This window comes from Pinus tabuliformis, chromosome 5_2 (genome assembly GCF_031772625.1).
Source record: "Pinus tabuliformis cultivar Carrire ecotype Pingquan chromosome 5_2, CPIR1, whole genome shotgun sequence".
In the NCBI taxonomy this organism is placed as follows: Eukaryota; Viridiplantae; Streptophyta; class Pinopsida; order Pinales; family Pinaceae; genus Pinus; species Pinus tabuliformis.
This window is the reverse complement of record NC_142306.1, coordinates 1,142,915,868-1,142,940,314: the sequence shown is the minus strand read 5'-3', so window position 1 is coordinate 1,142,940,314 and position 24,447 is coordinate 1,142,915,868. Positions and strand designations below refer to the sequence as shown.

General features: G+C 38.2%; 1 pseudogene; it reads left to right on the top strand.

The window, feature by feature from the left end:
• The first annotated feature begins 4,285 nt into the window (after window positions 1-4,285).
• Window positions 4,286-24,447, top strand: part of LOC149163220 (DNA gyrase subunit B, chloroplastic/mitochondrial pseudogene) — a 63,876-nt pseudogene continuing 43,714 nt past the window's right edge.

Genomic DNA, 24,447 nt, shown 5'->3' with positions numbered 1-24,447 from the left:
TCATATTTAGAACCGAATCAATTTTTATGGTATAAAGGGCTTTGTTCTCGTAAAAAACTTGTTACGTGGTCAATTCTCACGGAGGAAATGATAGCGCATTATGAGGATACAAAGAGCAACACCTTCTTTAGAGCAACACCACAATAACTGGAAAGAGTAAAAGGGCTTTGTGACATATTTGAAAGTAAAATTATGGCAACAAGGAAGTCTACCCCTCACAACTATAAATATGGACGTGTTGTTCCTCCTAGCCTTCCACAACCTACAAGGGTTACACCACAACAATTGGAAGAAAAAAGAGAAAAAGGGCTTTGTTACAATTGTGATAGCAAATGCACTAAAGGTCATAAGTGTGCTGAGAAGAAATTATTTTACATAGAGTATGAAGAGGAGGAAGAAAAGGATCAAGAAACATCAAAAGAAGAGGATATATGCCAGGACCCGACCCCAGAGAAAGAAGAAATGAATCAGAACATATCTTGTAAACTATTGGCAAGAATGACCACTCCTCAAACTAGCGAGACAGAAGGACATATTAAGAAGAAAAATGTTCAAGTAGTGAAAGATCACATCGAGCGTCAAGAAATGAATCCAACCATATCTTGTAAAGGATTGGAAGAAATTACCACTCCTCAAAATCTAAAGATAGAAGGACATATCAAGAAGAAAAAGGTTCAAGCAGTGAAAGATCACATCGAGCATCAACAACAAGTTCTCCAACTTTTAAAGGATAGCGCCACTTCGGTGAAAAGTCAAATGAAACAACAAGTAGATCAACATCATAGTGAAAAATGTTTTGATGTAGGCGATTGGGTATTTTTACTGCTACATCTAAAGCAAGCTATTTATGAGAAGGAAATGTTGGCAATACTACATGCACTTAAAAAATGGCGACCTTACCGAATGGGAAGACTCTTCAAGGATGAGGATGTGGAAGCATTGTTTTGTGCTATTTCTATTATCCAACCAAATTGGATAAACAAAGCAAGAGATGAATGGAAGAAGGACAAAGAAGTATGGCCACTTATTCAAAACTTGCAAAAGATCCCAATTCAAACAATATTGCCAGATATTGAAAAGGAAAGAAAAATCATATTGGAACCTGGAGCAGTCACAAAAACAAGAACCCGACAGCTACGAAATCGATCAATTTCAGAGTATCTCATCAAGTGGAACAACTTAACCGCTAAAGATTCCACATGGGAAGACAAGAATTTTATACAGAAGCATCAAGAACTACTCAAGCGTTGAGGACAACACTTTTTGAAGGAGAGGGGCATGTTAGGCCCCTATACTACTAGTGTAACCCCTTATTGTTATTAGTACAACCCACTTATTATATTGATGTACCCATGTAGTGCCCATATTGTTACTAATGTGCCCCATAGAAGCCCACTATTGTTATTATTGTGCCCTTACATTATTATTGTTATGTCGGCTCTGGTTATGTTATGACCCCTTAGACTCCTATATATAGAAAGGAGGTCTTTTCATTTGTATCATCGAAGAATTGTTCATTTATGTAATGTAAAGGAGGTTGCCCCCTCGAAGAGGCTGAATTCTAAGGTGCTGATCTATCTTTTCTATCTTTTCTTGAGCTGGTTTCATAACACATCCCTTCTAAATCTGCTCCTTTTGTTGGTACATCCCTTTCACCTATCATTTAACTGTTAATCAACCATTTGAGATATAATCATTTTCAAATTAATTAACCCGCTCCATGAAATGGATAACTCTTAGCAATAAATGATCTTGCTCACAAAATAAAGCAAAACCCTATTTAGTCAGCCTTTCCTCTACTATTCCAAGACACTAAATGACAAAGCCTTCTATTGCAACCAGTTATCATGCCACACAGTTTTTCATCCGACCAACTCCTGGGTAATTATTGTTTTCCATTTCATTTCTTTGCAACATGTCTTCAAAGGGTAAATTGAAAGCCACAGTGGAAAACCCTATGCTTCCCCCTGTAATTGACCTAGACCACCAGCCCTTAGTGGATCAACAGTACAAGATCTCTGAAACCAATTGTGAGTTTGATCTCTACGAACTCCACAATTGGTTAAAACAAAAATATGTTGATCTCAGTGACAAATTGAGTTTGTGGGACTCCTTCCTACCTCAATTCATCTTTCCTCAAACCCATCATTTTCCAGAATTTGTTTCATGGTGCCATTTCAGGTACATACCCAATCAAAGAGCAATTGTAGCCCATAACAATGACATCCTATTCATAATTACCCCTAAATACATATGTCAGATGCTTTAGATCCAAAATTCAGCCTCTCTGAAACCCTTTTCAGTAGATTCCTTTACAGAACTCTACAAAAACCTGACTTGTCCCCACAAAGCCAAAATTTTCGAAATATTTCTACTTGAGAAAGTTCAATTACCAAAAACAAACCCTCCCTATCCATCTTCAATGTTTCCTGAAATGACAAAACAAGTCATTTTATAGTTTTTTGTTTATGCATATATCAAACCGATCAATGGTTTAATGAAGCCATTATAAGGTTTTTATCAGTGTTCTCAACAGGAGAAAAGCCTTCAGTCATTTTTCGTTACAGTGAATTCTTAGCAAAGGTCATCCATGAACAATTCCTCAAGTTTTCTATAGAAGGAGTCTTCAAGCATGTTTCAGTTTTAGTTTACTTGTTCTTATTCCATTAAGCAGATAGATTTCAATTTCCACTACAGAAACTGGATGAACAGGGAAATGCATAATCAGTGATTTGTTGGACTTCCTTGGTAAGGAAGAATACCAATGAATTCATATTCAGTGATTATGTGGACTAGTTTTTGTACAAAGTTTCTTTCATGCTTAACAGTGATGTTGAACCTAGAATTGGGCCTATGATTAGGAGAATTCAACATCTCAGTGAACAAAGAAAGAAAGGTGACTGGTACCTGTATCAAAATTACACAGAGATTAGAGTGTATGGATATGAACTGCCTCCATATAAATTGCCTAAATTTGTTCCTATAAGAATTTTTGCATTAGAGTATATTAGAAAAGTGATAAATATGGATGAGCTGCACTTCTCATCAAACAAATGAAATTTAAAGTCAGTTTCACTTGGTCATATGGTCCTTTGGGAATAATATCAAAATTGAGAGAAGAGAAGAAAACTACCCCTTACGCTCATACTCCCAGGCCTAAAATTGAGCAATATATGAATCAATATCAATGGAAAAAAAATATATTACAGGAGTTAGAAGAACAGGTACTTTTTACTACGACATTACAAACACCAGTGCCAAAGGAAATGCAATATAAAATACTAAGAGAGGATGTTTCCCCTTTAGTTTCATAAATTCAAGGGAAAGAATTCCAAATATACAAAAAGAGGAAGAAAACCAATCCATCAAAAGAGTCTTGGTGGGAAGAAAATGTATAGTCTACAATAGTCTTGATAGGTCCTTATACTTCTACTCAGAATGAAGACAATTTCATAGGGTCACCATCATCGTCAGCTTATCAGGAACCATTAGAAACATCTAAATGAGGGGAATTGGTCCATGATCAAGTTGAACCAAATATATTTTCAAGGTACAAGGAAATCAAAACGAAGAATGAAATTCTAAAAGAAACAACTTCATCACAACACAAACTTCTCTCAGCTTTTGATACTAAGAAAGGAAAGATGCAGATAACTTTCCTTCAAGTTGAAGTTCCTTTTCATAAAGCTGCAGAGGACTACAAAAACTCTATATTTTCTTTTAACATTGATCAAATCCATCATATTGATCATATGAATTTGTACAAGAAAATAAGTGAAATGTTGTATTCTACCCTGACAAACTTTGTAATGGCAGCATTTAGACTTCAGGATTCAATCAACAATATTCAATCTCAATTAAAATTGGAAAAAATATCTTCTTAAGCTAAAGACACTACGATAAAGTCTTTAGAGGATTTAGTGATTAAACAAGGATATGATCCCAGTAATGTAAAAGCACTGAGGAGATCATTAAGAGAAAAAATGTTGACATTGCAGCCCTAAAGAAGTAGCTCAAACTTCCATCTACAGAAGATCCACAAACAAAGGAAGTTGGTCAATTAGAAAATGAAAAATAATATATGTTTAGAATTATTATTGAACAAAATGGACAGATTAAAGAAATGGTGACTAGAATAGAAAAGATGCTAAAGGAGAAAGAACAATCAACTCAATTAGTAGTCATTCCTCTCACAATAGTTCCAATTACAGGTACATCAACAGCAGGGGCTTCTACTTCAACAGAGACATAGTCTACAGATACATCAGGAGAATTAATCAGAGCTATGGAAGACTTGTCTATCAGAGGGCAGGAGATTGAAAATCTGAAAGCTCAGCTTAGTAATCTCCAAGAGAAAAAATTAAAACTTGATAATGTGTATTTGTCAAAGCTTCAAAAAACTCACAGATTAACTCAGAGAATTGAACTTTTAGAGAATGAATCTACCATGGCACAGACAATTGCACAAGAAAAGGAAAACATCTGGGTAGAGATTAATGAAGCTATGACTGAAATTTGGCCTTCCATTGAAATTATTTTCGAGCAGGAGGAATTAGTGCAGAGATCAAAAGAGGTCATAGAAGATATAAAGGAAAGTTTGGGTCAAAAACCAGGTGAAGGTACTGCCTTAATAATAATTTTGAATTCAAAGACAAAAGAAGAACTGGAAGAATATGAGATTGCAGACAGAACTGAGACAATTCTTGAGGTAAGAAGAGTTCTTACAAAAAGGAATTTAATGCTACAGTTAGAGAATAAATGTCATAACTTGGAGGCTAGCATTCAAAAATTCCACATAAAATTCAATATATCGCATCAAAAAGGGCTATCGGGTTTAAAGGGAATAGGAGATAAATTAGTTCAGCTAGAGGATTATCAACAAACGTTATATTCCATAACAAGAGATAAATCCAAATTTTCCACCATAAAGGGAACCATTACAGGGAAATCTTTTATGGAAGGCTTGAAGTTCAACTTACTTATCAAACATGAAATAAAACATTTGTTTGTAATTAATCCCACTTTCCATAAATACACCGAGGTGAATGAAACCTATAGAAAATTAATCAAGTTCTCCACTCCAGATGAAGACACGTGGGAAAATTTTTATGTCAAATTATAGAGTAAACAATTATTCATCTTCAAGAGAAAATCAAAAACCTTTTCATGCCAAATCATCACTATAATCCTCGAAGTCAGTGCTTGAAAGCTTCAACAATTTTAATTTTCCTATATTCTTGTACTATTTTTGTAAACAGTTTTTTAGGACATTTTGTAGAAATATCTTGATATTTTAATTCAATATATTTTGTTGAATTGTATAAATACTTCATATATCGAAGTACAAAGGGTTGGAACTTGTGTGAAGAAAGAAAATCTTTGATGTAAAGTTGTACATGTAATGAAGGGATCATTTCCATTAATACAAAAAGTTTGTTCCAGGATTCCTGTGTCAGGCAATTGGTGAAGTTTCATCTCTTGTAAAATTGTTATTTTTCTAGTTTTCCATGCGTTATTTCTGTCTCTATTGTTCTAAGAATATTAAGGGTTGGATTTGTTTAAATACACTCTACTCTGGCTTATAAACAATATCTATGTTTTCACTCTAATATTAAGTATAGAATTCATCCTAACATGCTCTATATTTAATTGAATCTAAATCTTTTCATCCCATTCACCCCACAAATGCTCCAAAGATCCAAAAGTCTTCCTACCTTGCCCTGTTACATATGTTCTAACATTCTTGTATTTGATCAGCCTAAGACTTATGACTCCATTTCCCAATGGACTTTCCTTGCAGTTTCAACTAAATTTTTTAAAAAACCAAACACAGAACTCAATAACTAGCCTAATATCTCAAAACAACAAATCTAAATCCAATAGAGTGTTAGGATATTCCGACACATAGGAAATAGTTAAGTACAACTTGGTCTAGTATAGAGTTAGGTATAGAGTTAGGTAAAGTGTGTTTCTTCACCTTGTACATTTTGTAACTTACAATTCGACGGTCACGATATGTAGTGATCCGACGGTTCATTCTCTCCTCGGTATTACCAACACTTGATCCATGGCTTGACACCCGATTGGTCCATGATTTCTATTTAAAGCGCATGGAGGGTCATTTGTAGGGTAATCCGTCTATGAGAGAAGCATATGTAAATTTTCATTCTTTTATTAATAAATTGCCTGAAGTGGCCGCGTTGGCTCAGGCCGTGGACTGTTTCCCTCTTTGAGGGTTTTAACCACGTCAAAAATACTGGTGTATTGATCTGCGATCTGGTTGTGAGCGGTGTCCTTTGGTGTTCTGTCTGAGGAACTTACCCTGTAAATTCCTACATGGTATCAGAGCTATTTGAGGGCCGCATCCGTTGGTGATCCAAATCTGAAGCCGGTAGAACTGCATCCGACTGCCGTTTCCTAGATCTACTGTTTCTGACTGCTTTCGGGCCGAGAGGACTGCTCTGTTGTGTTGGGAGCATTTGTTCCAGTGAGGAACCCCTTTCGTTTCACGCAAAAAGGTTTCCAGTAGCCCTAGCTGCGTCATTTTTAAGATCTGGAGGTATACAGTGTTTATTTGCAGTTTACAGTTGTTTTCTCTCTGTTTATTTCGGTTTCGGTTTATTTAGCTTTTTTTATTACCGGATCTATACCTTTCATTTGTGCGTACGCTCTTTGCCCTGCGACTCTGTGCGATCTGGGCAAATCAGAAACAGAAAGGAAGGATTTTTCTCATGCGTATGCTCTTTTCCGCTGTGTCTTAGTGTGATCTTGGAAAATCAGGAACATTGAGGAAAATATTTAGTTTCCGGCTAAAGCTAACTTTGAGCCGCAAGGTTCATTTTTGAAAATATTTAGTTTTTCGACAAAAGATAACTTCAAGCCGCAAGGTTCATTTTTTTTGTATGTCCGTGTTGGGTTTTGTGTTTTTTTGTTTTGTAGGGAAAAAGAGCCTTTTCAAAGCAAGCACGCAACCCAAAGCATCAACCAACCCCCCCCCCCCCCCCCCCCCCCCACCCCCCCCCCCCTCTCTCTCTCAAATTTTTTGTATAGCTCAATTGGTTCAAAGCTATTTTAAGAGAGTAGAGGTCTTGGGTTCAAATCTCCTTTTTGTGAGGGCGGATTTTTCATTTCCGCACATTCCCGCACTTCGTCGGCATCTTCAACAACTTTTTTTCAAAAAGCCATAACTTCTTCATCCAGAAGCCGTTTTCAGAGCCATTTTTTTAAACCAGCCTAATTTTTCGAGATCTATCCATTGGAACACTTAGTTTCAGCATCTTTAGCTTCAGTTTCCGTTGAAATGGAAAGTCAATACCAAGTTACCCTTGACATCACCAACTACTTCCAATGGTTGTCCTACATTGAGGATTTACTTAGCAGTAAAGGTCTCTACAGAATAGCCTCAGGCCAAGAAAAGAAACCGAAGGATGAAGATAAGGCTGCTAAATGGGAAAATAGGCAAGATCAAGCACGTGGACTGATAGGGATGTCTATTTCTCCAGACCTTAGATTCCATATTGCAGAACTTGATACTCCTGATGAAGCAATGAAACAAATCAATAAAGTTTTTGGGATTAAAAATGAACTTAGAGCCCATCAACTTGAAAATGAGTTGCTTACATTGGACCCTAATAATTTTTCTTGCATTGAAGATTTCTTGTCCAAGTTCAAGACCCTTAGATATCTCTTGGAAGGTGTTAAGGTTAAGAAAGAAGATAGTAACCTTATCTATTCCATTCTTACTAAGTTGGGACCAGCCTACTCTGTGTTTGTTTCCACCTTCCATTCTACAAGAGAAGCCTTCATTTCTCAAGGAACAGACTACAAGTCCCCTTCCTTTGACTCTTTTTGTGATTCTTTAATAAGAGAACAAGAAAAACTCTTACACCTTGGTCTTCTTAATCTTGGAAACTCTTCCAAGAAAGCGTTAGCCGCCCAGCAGCAACCAAATTCAAAGAATCCTAAGAAGTCATATCCTAAAAAGAATGGTCCTAAACCAAACAAGGGTCCTAAGCAATTTCAGCCTCAAAATGAAAAATCATTTCGACAAAATGATAAGACAAATAAAAACAAAGGGAAGAAGACTGATAAACATTGCAACTTTTGTAATCGAGATGGCCACTTAGAATCCAAATGCTTTAAGAAGATGGAAGCCTTGGAAGCAGCAATGAAGAAGCATAACATCCATTTGGAGCAATCTTCAACTTCAACTTCATCTTCAGGAATGGCACTTTCTGCATGTGGTTGTCAAGCATCTCAGTCTGGCTATGCACTAAATGTATCTTCTTCTTCTCATTCTCATGAGTGGCTCATTGATTCTGGAGCTTCTTATCACATGGCAAAAAACAAAGCCATGTTTTCTTCTTTAAATGGTTGTAACACCAAAAATATATATGTTGGTGATGATAGATCTCTTAGTGTTGTAGGGACTGGAACTGTTCATCTAGACAATGGTCAGTTTAACGATGTATTATGTGTTCCAACCTTATCCTGCAACCTTCTATCTGTATATCAGATAACCCATTTAGGTGAAGGTAAAATCGTTGAATTTTCACCTCATGATGTTGTAATCAAGGACCTAAGAGATCCTAAACAGATTTAGCTACTGGCATTGCTGATGATTCTACAAGGTTGTATAAGTTTCACAACTTTGGGTCATCAAATCTTCCCTCAGTATTTGTTGCTCATAACGATGAAGTGAGCAAACTTTGGCATGAGCGATTTGGTCACTTAAACTATCGCTCCCTTCAGCATCTATGTAAAGAAAATATGGTGACAGGTCTTCCTATTGTATCTTGTAGAGATGGTGTTTGTTCCGAATGTGTACTCAGAAAACATCATCGGGACAATTTTGAAAAACGTGCCTCCTGGCACGCCTCAGCCCCTTTACAGCTTGTGCATAGTGATTTATGTGGTCCACTTCCAGTTGTTTCATTCTCTGGCTGCAAGTATTTCTTAACTTTCATTGATGACTTCTCCAGACGCACTTGGGTATACTTCTTAAAACTCAAGAGTGAAGTATTTAACACATTTTTGGCCTTCAAGGCCTTTGTTGAAAAACAATCTGGACATCAAATTCTTAAGCTAAGATCTAATAATGGCGGAGAATATGTTAAAAACACATTCATCAACTTTTGCACTGAGAATGGAATTCAAATGCAACATACTGTTCCATATACTCCACAACAAAATGGTGTAGCTGAAAGGAAGAATCGCACCTTAAAGGAAATGGCTAATTGTATGCTTCAATCTAAAGGACTTGGTCTTAGTTTTAGGGCAGAAGCAATTAACTGTGCAAATTACATAATAAATCACAGTCCTACTAAGGCTTTAAAGAATATCACTCCAGAAGAAGCATGGAGCTCAATCAAACCAGATGTAAGTCACTTTCGTGTTTTTGGAAGTGAAGCGTGGGCCCATATTCTAGATGAAAAGCATAAAGCTTTAGAACCTAAGAGTGAAAAATGTACTTTTTTTGGATATTCTGAAGATGTCAAAGGCTATAGACTTATTCCATTTAAGTCCAAAAATGTTATCATTAGAAGAGATGTAAAATTTGATGAAAATATATCGGCCCGCGAGCCTAGTCCAGCGGATGTGCCACCTCTCCCTATCTCTTCTACTTTTGAAAACATTTCTTCTTCAAATGATGAAAGTGAGGATGACAATCCTCCCCCACCATCTCAGGATCCTCCTTCAGTTCCTCAGCTTCCAAAATGGGTTCGTGCTACTCGAGATGTAGCAGGTGATCTTGCCGGTGATCCTATAGATCAGCGACACACACGTTCTCAGTTTGACAGAGCCTCTTCTTTACTGGCTCAAGCTCCAGTAAATTATGATCCTGACACCTTTGCAGAAGCTTCAAGCCATCTAGATTGGGAAGCAGCTATGAATGAAGAATATCATTCATTATTGGCAAATGATACATGTGATCTTGTTCCTCTACCAAAGGGATGAAAACTTGTTAGATGCAAATGGGTTTATAGAACCAAGTATGGACGAGATGGGAAAGTTGATAAACATAAAGCTCATCTTGTTGCTAAAGGTTTTTCACAGGTTGAAGGCATTGACTACACTGAAACCTTCTCCCCTGTTGCCAAAATGAACTCTATCCGCCTTGTTCTTTCCCTTGCTGCCTCATTCAAATGGGAAGTCCATCAGATGGATGTTAAATCCGCCTTCTTGCATGGGGACTTGCATGAAGAAATCTATATGGAACAACCTATTGGCTTTATACAAACAGACTCCAGCCTTGTATGTCGGCTTAAGAAATCCCTTTATGGTCTCAAGCAAGCTCCTCGAGCTTGGTATGCCAAAATGGATAACTTTCTTTTAGAATCTGGCTTTTCTAGGTGTCATTCTGACAATACTGTCTACACCAAGAAAGTGGGCAAGTCTCTTATCATTCTTGTTCTTTATGTTGATGATTTTATCCTGACTGGTAGTGATCCCAACCTTATAAACCATGTGAAGTCTAGCCTTAAAAGGAAGTTTGAAATGACAGACTTAGGACACTTACATTATTTTCTCGGTCTTCAAGTCTTGCAATCCAAGGAAGGTATTTCCCTTTCTCAGTCCAAGTATGCCTGTGATATTCTACGCCACTTTCACATGGAAGACTGTAAGCCAGCCGCTTCTCCCTTTCAGTCTAGAGTCAAACTTTCAATCACTTGTACTTCTCCTAAAGTTGATGCTACCTTATACCATCAACTTGTAGGAAAAATTTTGTATCTAACCCATACTTGTCCTGATCTTTCCTTTGCTGCTGGCCTTGTTGCTCGGTTTATGCAAAACCCACGTGAAAGTCATTGGAAAGCAGCTAAAAGGATACTTCATTATGTTCGAGGTACAGTTCAGTTTGGGATTCATTACAGTGCCGAAGCAGCTCCTCTATTGGTTGGTTTCACTGATTCTGATTGGGCTGGTGACCCTGATGATCGGAAGTCTACTGCCGGTTATGTGTTCACTCTTGGTTCAGGACCTATTACATGGGCTTGCAAGAAACAAGGTGCCATTTCTCTTTCATCAGCAGAAGCAGAGTATCGTGGTGCCGTAGAAGCTAGTAAGGAAGCCTTGTGGCTTCGTCAGATCCTGTCAGAGTTTGGCTTTCAGCAGCAGCATCCGACTACACTTTGGTATGATAATCAAAGTGCCATTCAGCTATGCAAAGATCCAGTCCAACATCAGTGTAGCAAACACATTGAACTGCACATGCACTTCATCAGAAAGTTCATTCATGAACATGTTCTTGAAGTGCAATATTGTTCAACAGATGATCAAGTTGCAGACATCTTTACAAAGGCTCTCACAAAGGCGAAGTTCACTAAACTTCGATTTATGGTTGGAGTTCAAGAAGTTGTCACTAAGGGGGGATAGGCTCTAGTGCCTCCTTCCTTCTCCTATTGTGTCATATTTGTAAATCCTTCAATCCTATCCCAAGTTGTTCTTAAGGGGGGATGCTAGGATATTCCGACACATAGGAAATAGTTAAGTACAACTTGGTCTAGTATAGAGTTAGGTAAAGTGTGTTTCTTTACCTTGTACAATTTGTAACTTACAATCCGACGGTCACGGTATGTAGTGATCCGACGGTTCATTCTCTCCTCGGTATTACCGACACTTGATCCGTGGCTTGACACCCGATTGGTCCATGATTTCTATTTAAAGCGCATGGAGGGTCATTTGTAGGGTAATCCGTCTATGAGAGAAGCATATGTAAATTTTCATTCTTTTATTAATAAATTGCCTGAAGTGGCCACGTTGGCTCAGGTCGTGGACTGTTTCCCTCTTTGAGGGTTTTAACCACGTCAAAAATACTGGTGTATTGATCTGCGATCTGGTTGTGAGCGGTGTCCTTTGGTGTTCTGTCTGAGGAACTTACCTTGTAAATTCCTACATAGAGAGATCCCTCTCTAAAGATGGAAATGATAGATCCAAGCTTCCAAAGTGCTTGTGTGTTTACCTCTAGGTTCTCACAACCTTGGGAATTTATAGAGTGATAACGTTATGGCAACCATACTGGGGAACTTCAGACAAATCTGTTATAAACTGAATTTTTTCCCTGGTAAAAATTTATTTCAAATCTTAAAGTTATTTCAAGTGTTTGACTGTGAAATAGATGTTATTAAGGTTGTTTTCCACCTAAATTTTGTATATATTTCTATCTGTAAATAATTTATTGTAGATCTGGATCCTAGAAAGATATACACTAGAGCTAATCTAGATCCTAAACCACCAGAAATTGTAGATAATCCTAAAAAACTTGTGAGAAAGAAGAATTTTACTGAGAGCCAAGAAAGTAATAATCCTTTGCCCAGAGTTAATTCTCTCCTTGAAAGTTTTGTAACTATAGAGGATATTGAATTTGATTTACCTTTTGAGCATAACCTTTTTCATACCAAGTCAGACAACTTTGTACCTGAGACAGTTTTTGATGAAAGTATTTTGAAACCTTATATCTCAAAGCATCAACCTATTAATCCAGACTCTAATGAAGATGTTATAAAACAGTTTAATAAGCTTGAAGTTTTGGTGACCGAATTAGATCAGGCTGTGCAGAAAACTCTTATTCATCAATCATCTAAATATTCACATTCTTCTTCTACTACCTCATCACCAACCCCACCAGTGATTTCCTCTCTTACTACTGCCTCATCACCAACCCCAATGGTGATTCCCCCTATTACTTCTACCCCTCCAGTAATTCCCCTCATTAACACTGTACCCATTTCATCTACTATCCTACCACCACTACACCAAGGTAACCAAGTATAATCCAACCCCCTTTAATACCTTTCACATCCACATCTATTGTAGTTTCATCTTCTTCCCATTATCATTTACCTATCATGGAAACTCGATATGCCCCCCTGGTCCTACCTGGAGAACTCAATGCCATGCCACAAGATTATCAGAGCCAAATACCTCAATTTGATGGCACAGGGCCAATCACTGCTCAACAACATATAGAAAACATGAATGATTATTTATATTTGCAAGAAATTGATGACAATGATGTGAAGATGAGACTATTTTCCCAAAGTCTAACAAGAGAAGTTAAGAAATGGTTTAAGACATTGCAAGCTGCCTCTATCCCAAATCTCACACAATTTCACCAAACTTTCCTCACAAGATGGGAAGTAAATAAGAATCCTCTCCAAATCTTAGCTGAATATGAGAGTATAAAGAGAGCCCTTGGTGAAACAATCCAAGACTATTGCACTAGATTCAATAACATTTACAATTCTATCCCAACTGCAATACAACCCCCACTAGGACTAGCTCTGATCAAATTTCTAGATGGTTTTGATCCAGACATGTCTTACCAACTGAGGGAGAGAAATCCTACTACCCTTGAGGAAATGCAAAGGAATGTAGTCAGTGTGGAAGCAAATTTGTTGGCAAAGAGAGCTAGGTTAAAGGCTGAGAGGAGAGTCACTATTAAAGAAGAACCTACTTCTTCTTCATCAGATGCTAAGTTGAATACCTTAGTTAAAACCATGGAGAGAATGATGGAAAGGATAAGTTTAACTGATAGGGCTCCTCCAAGGGAAAATCAAGATGGCCCTCCAATTAGAAATCCTAGTTTTAGGAGAAATCCACCCCAAATTAAACAGAGAGAACAAAGAGGCCCAACTAATCAGCAATAAATTAGACCTCCATTCCAAGAGAATTATGCAGATGAAGAAGCTGAGTTACTAGAGGATCCTGAAGAAAATCAAATAAACTTATTTGGGGAAAGTGAAATGGACCACACTTTCTTAACTAAGGAGGAGAAAGATCTCTTCTTTCTCTTAGAACCAGAAGTCCTCCCTTCAGAGTCAGATGATTATAAACAAGGATACCAAAATTTTATCATGGAGGTCCACTAGTAGTACAATTTGAGTATTAAGAAGGCTACAGGAACTCCTCCCGTGAAGATTCTGAGTGACACCCCTTCTACTAGTCAGCCAAAGGATGATTCTCAAAAGGAGACTTCTAAAATACAGGATGTAAATATCAAAGAAATAGATAAACCTCAGACATATTTTAGTATTGAAAATGAATTGGCCAAGGTAAAAATTTCTATTCCTCTGATAGAATTGATTAACAAGAATGCATATAGATCTCAAGTCGTGAAGGCTCTAAGGATAGGGGAAGGGACAAACACAGTCAACTTAAATGATGACCAACCTTAGTTAATATTTGGACTTGAAGTTGAAGGGAAGTCTCGGGATGGTAGTGTGCCACCTTTCTATATCAATTTAAATATTCATGACAATATTCTACACAATGATATGTTTGATTCTAGTGCTTCGCACAATCTTGTGCCTAGAGCCATCATGGAAAAGCTAGGATTAGACACAACAAGACCCTATAAAGATTTATATTCTTTTGATTCGAGCAAAGTAAGATGCTTAGGTCTCATCAAAGATTTATGTGTTACTCTAGCCCAAATACCAGTAAAGAGTGTGGTAATGGATATTGTAGTAGCAGGCATACCTCCCAAGTATGGAATGTTGCTATCAAGATCATGGGGAGAAAATTTACAGGGTACTTTGCAGATGGACATGACCTATGCTACCATTCCAGTTTTTGGTCAAAAAAGAAGGTTATATGGGGAAACATTAATGAAATATATGGTTAGTAGCCAAGAAAAACCAAATAATTACCCCTTGTATTCTGTGCATTCAAATATGGACTCCTTTATTTTGTATAATGGTGAATGTGTAGAGGAGGAAGTGTTACACTTCGAAGCTGAATTGAGCAAGACAGAGGAGATAAAATTAGATGCTAGGAAACAAGATGAAGAGGGTGAAACCCTTTGGAACATGGATTTTGATGGGGCTGTAAGCAATGAAGGAGAAGGAGCAGGTGTTTGGATCTCAAACTCCCAAACAGGTATAACAAAGGGACATTCTTACAAGTTAATTGTAGAAATAAAATGGCCGAATATGAAGAAATGATATTAGGACTGCAACTTTTTAATAGGTTGGGAGCTAAAAGGATTTCTGTACATGGGGATTTCGAACTCATCATTAACCAAATTAAAGGTGATTACTTAGCCAAACACCCTAGACTAAGGGCCCACAAAAATGCAATCTTAGTTTTTTTGCAATGTTTTCCTGAATATCAATTGTCTCTTATTCCTAGAGTGGAAAATATCTTAGCTGATGCTTTAGCTACTTCAGCCAATACTTGTAAGATGCCATTCCACCCCAATAGAAAATATGAGGTTGAAACACGGGCCAATTGTCCCAGATAATGTGAGATACTAGCAACTTTTTAGTAGTGATAAGTAAGTAGAAAAAAATTTATAGTTAAAAGAAGAGTTTGAAAGTGTATATAATGATGCAGATGATGATGTAGATGAGAATATAAATGAAATAGTGTTGAATGAAACTGATGATAATCTAGAGGAACTCGAGGTTCTACAATTGAAAGACAATGTTTTACCAAGAGGATTGATGTTATTAAAAGAGTTGTTTGATTTTAACGATGTAGCCAAAAAGCCAAAAATAGAACCTATAGCAGCAAAGGTTCAGGAATGTAATATAGGTACTGAGGAAAGTCCTAAGATTGTAAATTTGTCCAAGTCCTTGCCTCCCAAAGAAAAACATAAATAAATTGATATATTAAAATAATTTTATGATCTATTTGATTGAAGTTATGAAGATCTAGAAGCATATGATACCAGTATCATACAACATACCATTCCCATCAAAGAAGACCAAAAACCATTCAAGAAGAAATTCAGGGTAAATCCATTTTTGTTACCTTTGATAGAAAAGGAAGTTAAAAAAATCTTTGATGCAAAAATCATTGTACCCTTAAGATTTTCAAAATGGGTGTCTAATCTAGTACCAACAAGAAAAAAGATAGGGGAAATAAGGCTCTATGTGGATTTGAGAAATATGAACAAAGTTTCTCTCAAGGACAACTACCCTCTACCTAAAATGGATCATATCTTACAGAAAAGTAGTTGGTTCCAACATAATTTCTTTGTTGTATGGTTTCTCAGGATATAGCCAAATTCGGGTACATCTTGATGATCTACATAAAACAACTTTCACCACACCTTGGGGGACCTTTATGTATGTAAAAATTCCCTTTGGCCTTATGAATGTAGGGGCCACTTTCCAGAGAGAAATGGATATTTCATTTGTTGATGAGAAGGATAGGTTCATTGTAATTTACTTGGATGACATTACTGTATTTTCAAAAACAGATGAAGATCACCTGCTACACTTGAGGAAGGTTTTTGAAAAATGCTAGAAATATGGTATTTCCTTGAACCCCAAAAAATCTATTTTTGGTTTAAAGGAAGGAAAACTACTTGGTCACATTATTTCAAAAGAAGGCATCATAATAGACCCCAACAGAGTTGAAGCCATAATGAATATTGATCCTCCCAGGAACAAGAAATAAATTTGGTCTTTCATCAGTAGGATAAATTTCCTGAGAAGGTTTATTCCAAACCAAGCCGAGATCCTGAGAGAAATCACAAACATGCTGAAGAAAGATACTTAGATAAAATGGAATAGTGAGGCTAAAAAATATTTTAGTGATGTAAAGGTAGCTTTGACAACTGCTCTTGTTTTAATTAGCCCTGATTTTACTAAAGATTTCATGATTTTTTCTTTTGCATCTGAACACACCATTGCAATAGTTCTGTTGCAGAAAAACGGCGCGGGATGTGAACAAGCTATAGCTTTCTTCAACATAGATTTAAGAGATGCCTCCTTAAAGTACAATATCATGGAAAAACAAGCATTTTCTTTAGTAAAGGCATTGAAAGACTTTAGAGTATGCATTCTACATTCCCATATAATTTCATTTGTTTCAAGTGTTGTAGTGAAAGATATCCTCACTCAGATTGATCCAGATGGGAAACAAGGCAAATGGTTTGTAGTAATTTTAGAATATGATATTGAGATAAGACCTACTAAAGTCATCAAAGGTCAAGGATTGGCTAAGCTAATGGATGAATCAAATTTCCATGCACTAGACATAAATTTTATAGCTGCACTTGATGAACAGGAAGACTTGGCGACTCCACAAGTATCAAAATCATTTGCTACCTCTCCTTGGTATGCAGATATTATATTTTTTTTTTTAATTTACAAGCTCCTCATGGGTTAACCAAGACAAAAGCTAGATTTCTCAAGTTAAAGGATATGAAATACTGCATTTTAGATTAGACCATGTATTGGAAAGATGTTGGGGGTATTTTATTGAATTGTTTATTGAAGGATGAAGCAGACAAGGTCATAAAATAATTTCATCAAGGGGACTTTGGAGGACATTTATACTGGAAGTCCACAACCAAAAAAATCTTCAGGGCTGGTTTTTAGTGGCCTACCTTGTTTGTAGATGTTCATAAGAGAGTTTCAACATGCCACCAATGCCAAATCTTTGAAGCCACTGACTACTTCACAAAGTGCATTGAGGCCATTCTAACCAGATAGGCTACAAACATTGTAATCATTCAATTTTTAGAAGTCAATATTATAAAGAAACTATTGCAGGAAAATAAAAAATCCTGGCACAAGAAGTTGGTTAATGCTCTGTGGGTTGACAGAATTAGCACTAAGAATCCTATTGGAATGTCTCATTTCCAATTAGTATATGGAGTGGATGCAATTTTCCCTACTTCCTTGGGAATCCCTGTTCTAAAAATATTGTAGGAACGACAAGTGGAGCCAAATGATATATAGAGAAGGATAAATAAAACGATACATTTGCATCAAACTAGGGAGGAGTTATATAACAAAACTCAGATAATTTAGGACAAAATCAAGAAGATCCATGATAGAAGGACCAAGGCAGATGATTTCCAACTAGATGATCTTGTGTTGATTCAGATCTACCTAAGGTACGTTTGATGTCATGTCGCTCGAACCCCACAAAGAAGGAAATTAAAGAAGATTCACGAGTTTGCGACACAGGAAAACAGAACTCCACAGGTCTGAGAAAAGGTGGGTGGATCGCTATGTGTATACAAAAATCCACGAGATTTTCTTCGCATCCTTTCCTTCTGAACTGTATTAGTGGATCGCAAGGTTAGCCGACAGCCAGGGAAGGTGTAAGCTCGACGAATCGATAGTGTGGACTCCAGAATTAGTGCACAGACCAGAGGCATCAGAAGACAAGATCGCGCGAGTTGTGGACCATTGGCTCGACCGAATAATAGGGGGATTTATCACTGAGTTTGCGGTGGACATGACTGTGAGCTACAGTGAGGCAGAAAGATGTTTTCTCAAGGGACCACGAGGTAATTATATTAAATCTTTGAATACCTGGATTAAGATGTTATTATGTGAAAAACAGGTTACGCGAATACATTAATGTTTGGGACAACGCAGAGCATGGAAGTTTAGGATGAGTCATAGGGTTGTCCGCCCTAAAATAAAGAAACTGAATGTAAATTGTGTCGGCCTACCCATGGTCCACGAACCATGGGATTGTATAAATAGAGTGAGGCTCTAAGTGTAAAGACGGTCTTAGTAGTTTTTGGAAAGGAATAGATAGATGCGAAGGCATGGTTAGAGGATAGAAGTGGATCTGAAGGTATTGGGTCGTAGTAGTAGGTAAAGGCTCTGCAGCTGAGTGCATAGAGGCCTAGTAGAGGCCGCAGTTGAGTGTGTGGACCCCTGCAGATGACTGCATAGGGCAGATTCGGGTCTGTATTGAACTGAACTTGAAAAGGATCATTAATAAAGCTAAGTTGATTCGGCATATTGTGCATCTGTTTCGTAGATCTATATTTTGATGTTCGGCGTTAATGGTATCTGTTTATCTATATTAAGCATAACACTTCTAAATTTTGCTTAATTCAGAATCCTGTTAAGGCCAACACGTTTTCACACATGTTTTGTATATGTTTGTAAGACTACTCTTTTAACATATGTAATACATGTTTGCTTAACCTGTAGGAAGATATTTGAACTACTTTGGTTATTTTACTACTTACATTGTTGAATATGTGTTCTATTGTTTATCATTATTGTCTCGTCCACGTGGACTATTCCGCATGAAATTAGACAAACCATTCTTGTTTGTTGGTTATAATGGTCTTCAACTCCGTGTGGACTACTATGTTGGATGGTGTACGTGTTTTCCATTTATAGTAAGAGAACCCAGACACAAGTTACATTACAAACTCACCAGGAATATTCACCTCGCTTTTTGAAGGTACAAGCATAACACTCTCATGTGATGAACAACAAGAGCTAAGGAATATCTCTAAGATAATGGCAACCGGGCCATTGTACCAGATGGGACTCCTACACCAAATTGTGTGAGGTCTTGTTGGGACTTCATACTAGGGAGATCCTCTGAATGTTGGCGGGTCCAGCACCATCAACATTTCTGGCGCTAGAAGGAGGACTGCGAGAAGTTTATGGTTGAATATCCTACCAACCCCACTCATTTATCATCTGGTCAAGGAAGTAACACGCACTCCCTCTCCCCTACATGCAACTCTCAAGTTGGTTATTCCTCACCTCCTAAACGCGAGCAATAAATTTTGTATCATTAGATCCACGTTGGTTGTCCCACAACCCACCAATTTTCTAACGTTTTTGGACTGATTGCAGGAATGCACACCCTTCCCTATTCTCAAAAAAAGCAAAAGCCTACTCCCAAAAGAGTGGTAGTCTCATATGTGGAAGAAGCAATCCTCGACACTGTTGAAGGGTTGGCAGAAGTTGTTAAGAATGAAGATGAACCTCTAGTCTTACAAGAGGGAGAAGAAGCAACCTTTTACTCTTTGTCTCAGGTTCTGGTGAAGGAGGCAGAGGGGAAGGTAGTGGAGGAGGCAAAGGTGGAGACGAACCAACATATTTAGAGGTAGAACTATCATATTCAAAAGAAGAAGAGGAGGACGAAGAAGAGGACAACATGGCTGACCAAAATCTGGAATGGATGACCCAGGGCCCATTGGCACTCCTAGGTGTCTTTCACAAGATGCCAAGACACACAGAGAAGTTGTTAACAAAGTATGACCCTGACAAGATAGTGAAGGTGGAAGATCACTTAGACACGTTCTACCTACATCTACAGACACTCGAGGTATGTTATGACGACGTTGCATGTAGACTGTTTCCATGTACCTTGGATGGAAGAGCAGTTGTATGGTACCACAACCTTCCTGTGAACTCCATTTAGAATTGGGGGGTGTTTAAGAGAATTTTACTTGAAACGTTTGTTGAAGACAATAACCCCGCCATGTTGCTAAAAGAGTTGGGTAGTCTCAAGATGGAGCCGAAAGAAAAGGTCAAAGATTTCAACCAGAGGTTTAACCATATCTTGAACAAGTTTACAGCAAACACCAAACCTCATGACTCCATCACTATTGACTACTACATATATGCACCATCGACCAGCATTGTGTAGTTCATCAAGCAAGCTACGAAACCAACACTACTGTAAAATTTCCAAGAAGCAATTGATGTGTAGAAAGACCTGCACACTATAGGAGTCATTGTAGATGATAAATTAGCTAAGGACTCTAAGGACATGGGTAGGAGGTCTCAGACTACATTGAGTAAGGAAAATGAAAAGGAAGCAAGTGAAATTGAGATCCTTACTCATCTCATCAAATCCTTGACAACCGAAGTTTCTGAACTCAAACAACAGATGAGAGAGACAACCGTGAGCAGTAGGCCTCCCAAGTTTATGCAGAGGAAGAATATGACTTCAAGCAGCAGTAGTAACCACCTGAACAAATCTACGCAGAGCTCTAACCTTGTGCTCAACCTAGATGTGATCGCGACAAAACATTACTACAAGTTCCATAGCGAACGACATTGAGAGAAGACTTGCCTAGGATGGAACCAAGGAATGAGCACTCTGGCTACACAGTTGACTGACCAATTCATGGCCAGTGAGCAGGCTCAGCTTGAGGATGAAGACGAAGAAGAAGTTGTTGCATCTGATGAAGCTCCAAGTGTTGGGCATGTAATCAACATGTATCAATGTGCTCACACTACCCAATAGAAAACCACCGAGAAGGGGCCTTTGAGCGACCATCTTGCTCCAAAGAAAAAAAATCGATACAACCTGAGAAGTTCAAGGGGCCCCACTGTGTTTGAGATATTGAAAGAAAAGGTAAGACAAAATCTACTCATATCAGTTGATCTACCAGTGAACTCAACATAGAAAACTCAAAGCAATTTTGAGAAGACAGCTACAACAAAAAGTATGTCTGTGAGCAACAAAGATAAGAGCAGCCCACTAGACAACATGAACCCAAGTCTACCCTCGGAAATCTCGGTGATTCTTCCCGCTCTTGACCACAACATTATTGAATACATGAAAAATAATTGTGCGAACATATCTCTGTATGAGTTAACCAAGATCATGAGTCAGGGAGATATTCTTATGCACGCACTAGGGAAAACCTCCACAGACAGTGTTTCCTCTTCCAAAAAGGGACCAAGTAAGTATCTCGACTCACTCGCATTTGTACTCAACATGCTCCATATAGAGGAAGAAAACTCGCTCTGCCCACCATTTTTGTTGTCATTCGAAATATTCAACTTCAATGTTCACAACTGTTTCGCTGACTCTAGCTCATCAATCAATGTCACGTTACTCTCCATTGCTAAGAGGATCAATTCTCAATGGAGTAGCACAACTGCATAGATCATCCAACTTGATAGAACATGTGTGCCAACCATTGGTGAACTCTGGGATGTGATCATTCGGTTATCGTCCGACAGACGAGTTCATCAATGCATTAATATTGTGATTGTGGACATCCCATAAGCATATGGCTTACTACTCACTAGAGACTGGTCTAGCAAGCTGCAAGGATACTTTGCTATGGATTGGTGACACTTATGTCTTCCGCATAAGGGCAGAAACAACTAGATTTGGGTGTTGTTGGAAAGATACATGAAGCACTCATTTTGGGCTTACAGAAAGCCATCAGCCTCAATGTTGTTGTGCTAAAAGTGGTAGGTGACTTAGAGATTGTGGTGCGTTAGGTACGTAACACCATACACTGTGTTTCACCCCATCTTAAGAGTTACCATCAAGATTTATGGTGAATTATCTCTAATTTCCATGCTTTCAATATTATTTGTGTACCAAGAATGCGTAACATAGCTACAGATGCGCTGGTGAATGCAACTGCTAGGATGACACCATTGAGGGATAGATATTCAATTTAAATATTGTAAAAGCCATTTATCCCTGATAACATCACTAATTTACGTGTTTTTTATAATGACCAACAGATACTGCATTTCATGGCTAACGTTGACGTCTTCAAAGACACAACGATAGATGAAGACAAGCATGAGCAGTCTCTACAGAGCATAGTTGATGACAGTAAATTCAACCTCATCCCCAAGGGTTTGGTATCACTCGAGAAGTTATATGACCTGCATAACCACTTTCAAGGGCCCGTGAATGCCAAAACCCATAGTTCCACAATGTTGTACGAACATATCAACTTGGGAACAGACAAAGATATGAAGTTTTTGAATCTCGGTACATGTTGCACACCACAAGAGTGGTAAGCTTTTGTCCGCTTGTTTAGACAATATCGTGATGTGTTCACGTGGATGTATGATGACTTGAAAACATAGGACACTCGTTTAATCCAAGCCTTTTTAGCAAAATCTAAGGAAAGTGCATCCATCAATTGAGCCCCTCATACAGAAAGAATTGACTAAACTACTGGATGCTCGGATCATTTACAAGATTCATCATTCCATGTGGGTTTCAAATCTAGTCCTTGTTAGGAAGAAGTCTGGAGAGATCCACCTATGTGTTGATTTTTGAAATCTTAACCATGCCTCAGACAAATATAACTACCCAGTGTCGTCAATGGAACACATATTGCAAATAGTATCTGGAGCAAAGATGGTCTCTTTGCTAGACGGTTTCTCAGGATATAATCATGTTTTGGTAACAGAGCTTGATAGACTGAAGACAACATTCTTTATCAAGTGGGGGGTGTTCGCTTACCGTAGAATTTCGTTTGGGTTGGTAAACGGAGGCACTACATTTCAGCACGTAATGGACATCGCTTTACATGGACTCATCAGATAGAGCGTAGTGGTCTACCTCGATGTTTTGAGAGTCTTTTCTAAATAGCGGTCATACCACCTGTGCCATCTCAAGAAATTCTTTGAGTGATGTCGGAAGTACGAGATATACTTGAATCCAAAGAAGCGTGTCTTCGCAGTGTCTGAGGGTAACCTTGTTAGGCACATCATTTCCAAGAGTGGGATCAAGGTAGATCCAGACAGATTTCAGACCATCACGCAGATTCCTTATCCCGTGAACAAGAAAAATATGCAGTCCTTCCTGGGGAAGATCAACTTCCTCAGAAACTTCATCTCTAATTATGCCCAGATTTTCAACCCCATTCAAGAGATGACCAAGAAGGAAATAGTGTACAGTTGGGAAAAAAGGGAAAAGGAAGCGTTTTCCCATATTAATCAAGCTATAACAAAGGCAACTGCATTTTACAGACCAAACTTCAACAATGATTTCTTGCTCTACACGTTTTCTTCTGACACTTCACTTGCTGATGTTCTCACTCTGAAAGACGAGCTAAATAATGAATGACCCATCTCTTTCATGAGCATGAGCTTGCAAGGACCTAAACTAAACTATCCCACCATGGAAAAACAAGCATACGTAATATACAAGGTGGTTAAACACTTCAGACCCTACCTCTTGAAAAATCATTGCATTGTCTTTGTGCCACACCCAGCAGTCAGATCACTGCTTGTTCAACAAGAGTTGGGTGAGAGAAGGGTGAACTGGATGACAAGATTGCAAGAATATGATCTTGAAATCAAGCCAGTTCACACCATAAAGGGTCACGATATTTGCAAACTAGCAACAGAAGCAGTACATGTGCAAGAGGAAGAAGAAGAGCTCGCCGGCTGGGAGCAAGAAATTGAAATGTATAATGTTGAGCCAACTCGCCCCCCACTTCGTATGGAAACTCTTGGTACACAGACGTGCGCCAATACCTTGAGCATGGCACCATGACCTCTCACTTATCTATGCGGCAAAAGAGGGCATTCTGACTAAAGGCTCTATCTTACTAGTTGGTGCATGGAGTACTTTATAGAAAACATCACAACGACGTTTTTCTCAGGTGCCTGGAGGCACAGGATTCGAAAAGGGTGTTATGTGATCTCCATGATGGACCAGTCGGGGGTCACTTCGCGGGCAACATAACAGTGAAAAAGGTCATGTGGACCGATTTCTACTGGCCTACATTATTCAAAGATGCACATGCCTATGCCCGCAAGTGTCCGGTCTGTCAGAGATGTGCCAACAGAAAACGAAGGTCAGCAGCTCTGCTGTAGCCTATTGCAGTGGACGAACCATTCCAACAGTGGGGCTTGGACATCATTGGGGATATTTTCCCACATTCGTTAAAGTAGCACTGCTACATCTTAAATACTATAGATTACTTCACGATGTGGATAGAAG